We start from the raw sequence: 7,088 nt of genomic DNA on the forward strand, positions 1-7,088 counted from the left end.
TTCTAAAAAAAAAAAAAGTTTTCCACCATTTAAAAAACACAAGTCAACTTCTGTTCAAGTTGTCATACCTCATCAGTGCGTTAGCCAGGAACAGAAGCACTAGAAGAACATGAGGGAAATTGTCCTGACAGCATTTTTAACAAAACTAAAATAAACACAACAGCTTTATGTCATGAGATTTCCAATACAAAGGAAATCTAATATGTGTCTGAGATTTCAAATGAAGTTTACGGAGGTTTATCCCAATGTAGCTGAAAAGTTCAGAGAAGCCAGAACTGTGCCCTTCCATGTGGATATTGGCAGCCAGGAGACCGTAAAAAACAAGCAGTGATACTGTTATTTCAGCTTCTTGAAGACTATTTCTATGCTACTGCTCTATATTATATAAGTCTGCTCCTCAGAGTTGGACCTATCTGTACGTACTGGAATACTTATAAAAACCCAAACCTGTTTCAAGCAAATTAAGAATTTAAATATTAATTCACTTGTTTTAAAGATGAACCATTTTCAGAAAACTAAGAAAATTAAATGGAACTGACCCTGAAATTTCAAAGACCTTTTGTCAGACATTAACCAAGACAAGTGTGAAAGGAAGTGCTGATTACGTGACAATACTACAACCAGACCATCTGGAATCTGGAGCAGGAATAAAGAATTCATTTCCATTCCATCCAGAGTCCCCATCCATAAAAAGTTAATTTCCTTTTATAGGTAAACAAAGGGAGTTGCTCAACCTGACACAGCTACCTGAATAATCAGACAGGACTTGCAGAGGCCTTAATGCACACAGTGGTTCAAGCTGCAAACTACCTTCTCCCTGTACCCTTTTCTGACTGCACCTCATTTACATTTACACACTTTATGACATGGGACAAATCCCAACCTATTGCTGGCAGATTAAAATTAAGCACCTGCAACAATCTTTCTCAGGTACTGAAAGACAGGTTGGTACTGAGAGTCAAGTGACAAAGTATCAACAAAAACCCCCTCAGAGATTAAAGAACAATGGCCTTGTTTGAACTTGACTTTGGTTAAAGTCAAGCAGCTGGAAAAGCTCCTGATCCCATACTCACATGTAAAAAATAGATGGAGAAATAAATCACATATTCTGATACTTAATTTAGAACCTGACATTCTAAACTTACTCTGTGGGTAATTAAGTCAGAGCCAGACACTACTCCTACTATGCATTACTGTTTCAGAAACTGACTTCTGAGACCTGGTATATAGAAACATCTTAAATAATGTTGCAAATAAAATTCACATTAAGAATCTTATTAGTTTCAGTCAAGAGAAAAAACTCAAATTTTGCTAATATTTATTGTTATAAAACTAGGAATATTTTGCTCACTTTGAGAGCTCTGGTTAAATTACACTTAGGTATCTGTAACTGGAAGAAGGAAAAGATTTCCGCCAAACTCTTCTTTTTGCCAGGAGCATTGGAGCATGTCTGTGTCTGCCCAGTTTTCCTCAGAAACATCTGCAGTTTCTAAGGAAGTTGCTAATCTCTCTGTGAATCTTTCTCCTTACTTTTTTTGATCCATTACTTTGAGCATTCTTCCTTCATGCGCCAAAAAGTCACACTGAAACTCAGATCATAACCTACCCAAACATAACCTACCCAAACCAGGGGAAGTTACTTAAATGAAATATTTTTATGAAGAAAATACGATCTGTGCTGTGCATGAGTGGCTCTCACACATGGTGTGTGGCCTCCAAGCTGGCCATGCGGAGAGCGCAGACTACACAGCACTGGCTCCACTTCCTCTCCTCCCCACCGTGGCACTGGGTGCAAATCCTTGTCTCTTCTGTGAAGTGACAGGGCACAGCCACAAATGCCATGGTATGTTCACAAAGCTGGGTAGCCATGCAGCTGGTTCTGCCAGCTCACAGACTCTGGGTGGTGACTGGGAACCACAGTGGTCTCACCTCTTGACATCTGGTTTGGCCTTGACAGGCTGTGTCCTACACCACTTCCAGCAGAAGGGGAGCATCTGCAGTACTGTGTGTCCACTCCAGGGGCTATTTCAGCATCCTCCATTTGTCTATTATGAAGCCATAGCCAAAAGAATGGTGGTAAACCTCGGCCATCCCTGTATGCTGATCTCTGCTGCTGCTGTGCACTACAAATGTCCAGAGACTACAACAAACACCCTGTTCCATGGAGCAGAGAGTGGTCTCCATCCAGTCCCACTATCCAGTCTCACAAGTAGTGCACAGACTCCTTACATCCACTCTGACCTAAACCAAGTTCAGCTTGTTCACAGGTCACATTTTGGACATTTTCTGTTGACAGGTGAAGTAATCCACACACTCAGTTTGATTTAATAAAAGTAACAGAAGAATTAACTACAGCATTAAAGAAGGGAAGTAAAACTGAAAACAAGGCTCACACAACAAGGTTAGCTTCTTGTATCTTTATTACAGGAAAGTCTAAATTAAAAAGATGATTACTACTGACAGTAGTGAACTAGTGAACTGGAGCCAGCTGTTAACCCTCTCTTCAAATATGGTCTCTTCCATCCCATAAAGGGCTTTCACTCTAGACAAAGCTAGGCAAATAAAGATACCTTGGAAATGACAATGGCTCAAGTAAGATGGGGGATAATGTGCTATAAGCAATAAAGATGAAAAAATTGAAAGAACTTACAGGGAAGAAGTGTGTTTTATGAGCAGAATCCTCAGTGCATATGAAATGGGGTAAATCTCAAGCCAAAGTGAAGCATAACAGAGGCATGGAGTGGAGGACAAAAGATGAAATTACAAGAAGGGGCAGAATTAGGAAGAATGCAGTGGGAGTGAGTAAATTTCTGTTAGGGCTACCTCACACAGCTTCCCAGTATAAGCCCATGGGGTCAGAGGTATGCAAGCACTAGTGCCAGGGCATGGCAAGGACGCACATTGAGATTGAAGTAGCAAGTGCCTGGGTGCTGGCAGGAGGTGAAGTCTGTGGCCTTGTACCCTTACATTAATTAAGATTTAAAAACTGACTTGCAGTTAAGATTACTTTCTTGGCTTAAAAATGCATATAAAGTATTCCTAATTGTTCTACTGGAGCACAGTTTGTTTCTTGGAAGAAGACACAAGTTTTCAAAATACACCTTTGAATTTCAGAACATACATAATGGCCTAAAGTTTCTGCAAAATTATTGTCCTTTGGGTAGAATGATTCAGAATGGCCAATACAAAATCCCCAGGGTCCTGGAAAGCCTGAAAATGCTCTGAATAGACACCTTTCCGGCTTTATTGCCACACCATCTTTTAATTCTCCCAAGTGTTTGTTCCACTTCCACCTCCTTGGTTGTGCTGGAGGACAAAGTTAAGCCAAGGCCAATAGTTCCTCTAACCAGTGTTGAATTTCACGTGAAAAATGGGACAAAAACCCAAGTGTTTAACTAAACAAACTGTACTACACTAGCAAATGAGCTTCTCACTTTGCAAAACAGACAGCATAACTCTAAAAACCAAAGAGAGCTGACATTTTTAAACTGACAAATTGACTTACTATCAAAGTAATGGTGCTCCGTGGGGGAAGCACACCTCTGAGAGGTAGATGATGTTATCTACCCTTCTTCTATCACCAGGACCAAGAAAATATGTCACTAAGTCAGCACAACAAATAAAAACAGAACTGGTGGTATATTAAATACCAATCTGATGACAAACACCAGAATTCCTTAAATCAGACTTATTTCAACTGATCTCACTGGAGGCCTTGTTTGCTATTCCTAAATACCCTTTTGGCATAGGAGTGCACAGAGTAAGGACACCCACATGCTCATTATCTGTGCACATTTGCAGGCTGTAGTTCTAGTAAACATTAGATTTAAAAAAAAAAAAGTTCCTTGAACTTTGAAATTAAGAATAAAGCTTTGACTTCCATTATAATTAAAAACTTTGAGAACGGCCTTCAGTTCAAGCCCTATGTTCACCACTGGTGTTCACTGACTGACACAAGGGTTCAAATCAGTACCATAAATGAGAAAACCACCAATTCTGTAAGGAAAACATCTGGCAGGATTGTGCAGTCCACATACAAGCTGTCATGACTCTCAATAGGATACTTCATTACCCTTCATGTCGTCTACAGAAACTGGTCTTGCCAGCTGAAACCTATTGATATCCACACACTTTGTTTTTGTCTGAAAATATCTGTAGCCAAATAAACCAAGCCAGATGTTCAGCCTGCAATGAGACAACAACAACATGAGGATGAACATATGGCATTTCAATTCTTACATCCCAGCAAAAATTCACTCTATTACCTAGTTTTCAGTATGCACACTTCATTAAGCCAGACAGCCTTTAAACATTACTACCTTCACACCCCTGCAAGGCTATGTCAGCTTTTCTTTTAGAAAACTTACCTGCCAGAGTATTTCTTTGAAAAAACCCTCATACTAAGGAATTTGGCTTATTAAGGAATTCATATTCTACAGATCAAAACAAACTTACTGTGATTTTCTTCTTGCTTTGCATTAAGAGAATGTTATCTGTTCTTTTTTCTTTGGCAAAGGAAAATGAGATATTATTGCATATACTTGATCCTTCATCTGGATTCCTGCCTTCTGATATTTAGATAAACATAACTTAATACACCAGAAATATTTAATGTTTTACAAAGAGCTTCTGTTCACATTTGGTAAAACTTCTTTTGCTAACCTATGTGCAGAGGGATCCCTGTACAAGAGGAACCAGTTTGGCTTCCACATGAGCAGCTGTTAATGTAGGCACACATTCAAACACGCAGTTGTCTGAAATAGCAGCGCTCTAGACGTTGAAAGTCAAGAAGGGCCAGCTCAGGTTGCAGGGCTGCACGGCCACCCCTGTGAGATGGTGTAATCACAAGCCAGTGAAATCCTTCTCCTGCTAGGAAGCTATTACTGGTCACTGCTCGCACTGCTTACAAGCGTTGGGACTGGCCTTTAAGCAGTGATTCATGAAGGTATCACACTGCTCTGCCTGCCGTGCTGCTGTCTTGGCTCACTGCAGTCACTTCCCTCCTAGTTTCTGCAAACCATACATAGCACACAACAAATTCTGTTCCAAATGTCTCTCTCCCTATTTTTTCCTTATCCAGAAGGTAATTTAAAATCACAAATGGAAAGGATGTGTCACTTGAAGCCATAGTTGTGACTTGTTCACACTTTGACTTCAGAAGATATTCCAATTTGTTGCTTTTTAGTTATGGCAATTTCCAGTAGATTCCCCGTTCCCTTGGCATTAATGAAGAACAACAGTTTTGTCTCATCATAGTCATTAGGAAATACTAGTTGCTCAATGCTTAGTTACAGAAGTGAATTACAAACTGTAAATGCCTACAGCAGAGACACATTTTTCAGGGTTCTGCACACGCAGACTGCTCAGCTGCAACACCAGAGCACCCATCCTGCTTTGCGTAAGAGCACAGACACACCAGATCCCTGTCAGTCGGGGACTTCTACTGTTCATCTCAGATTTCTCTGGCAGCATGACTCCGGGAACACTTCACTTCCCAGCAATAAATAGCAAAGAACTACCAATTAGTTGCATTTGTTTCCTAATACTCAGTGTTTTAAAAGTGTTCTCCCCTTGAAGCATTTGTTAGAGCAGTACAAAAAATGCCAGGCGACATAAAATTCAGCCGAAGTACTTAAATATGATTAAGATAACAGGCACATCATAATACTCTGTGAGTGCCTGTCCAGAATTATCTCTGTTGTCACCATCAATGAATTCAATATTAATACAGATTCAGGATTCATGATTCAACAGTATTTCAGCAGTTAGAGAGTTCACAGAGAACTGCAGGTTATGAAACTGCAATGACATTTGAATTCTTCTAGAAAGCTCCAACACCACAGATGAAAAGTGCAGGAACAACTGGCAACGTTTTCTGTAACACTTTGGATCGCTGAGGAAATTTTAAAAAGTGTATCACAAGTAACCAATCTACAATGATTAACGTTAAAATGTAAAAAAAAAGAACAAATGAAGGAAAAGCATTCTGACCTAATTCTCACATCACTGAAGACTTATTTTAATGACCAATTCCAATATGAATTTAATAAAGAGCCGACTTCAGAAACAGGAACAACTTCAGAAACCAGTTAATTTGTGTGTCAGCTGAGGAAACTATCTGTTCTGTTAAACATCAACTTTGGGTAACATTTAAATATATGCTAGACATTTTTATAAATCCTGAATATGACACCAGACAGTATTACCCTTTTTTTCAGTTTTCAGGGAAGTCATCACTTGCAATTTGTACTTCTGAATAAATTACTTAATTTGCATTTCCCTAAGTAATTATGACCAAATATATCTTGACTAGAAAAAGAGCTACTTAGCTAACTAGCCAGAGCTCATAATTTTTACTTATTTAAATTATTAAAAACAGCCTTAGATATTCATTGACTCATAGTAAAATCAAACTCCCCATTAGCTGCAGATGCAGAAACTACCTAGATCTTATGTTTCAATATTTCAAAGTGAAACCATGTTCTTTCTCTCATAGGAGCTTTTCATTATGAAAAGCCTCACAGTGCCAGATCATGTCCGGTAATTAAATACCTGTTGTGCAGTGGCAGCCAGAAACAGTATCTACTCAGACAGTCACTCAACAGAACATCCCCTTCTACAATGCAAATTACCAATATGAGTGAAAACAGAGCCCTTGAAGATAAAGAAATATGGTACATTAATAAGTCACTATGAGGTAAGGTAGGTGTGATCTTGCCATGGGATAAATGTGAGCACCAGGACAGCCCACTGCAGAGGAACCTGTGTCCATCCTTTTTACACTCCCGTTTACCTTGCGCTATCTAGTCCACCAAGTTGTTTCATGTCACTGGAAAAAGAAATCCCTTCATACCTCCATGTTTGTTTCCCCTCTCAATTCCTTATTCCATTTCCGCTCATTAGTCTAAGAACAGCTTGAGACAACAATCTGTCTTGAATTTAAAGAGTGACTGATCTTGAATCTGTATTAACATTATGAAATTAATTTCTGGTGGCAGCAGGGATAATTCTGTACCTGCACTTGCAGGATAATATGATGCACCTATTATCTTAATCATATTTAAGCACTTCAGCTGAATTTCGTGTTG

This window comes from Aphelocoma coerulescens, chromosome 2 (assembly GCF_041296385.1).
Source record: "Aphelocoma coerulescens isolate FSJ_1873_10779 chromosome 2, UR_Acoe_1.0, whole genome shotgun sequence".
Taxonomy (NCBI): domain Eukaryota; kingdom Metazoa; phylum Chordata; class Aves; order Passeriformes; family Corvidae; genus Aphelocoma; species Aphelocoma coerulescens.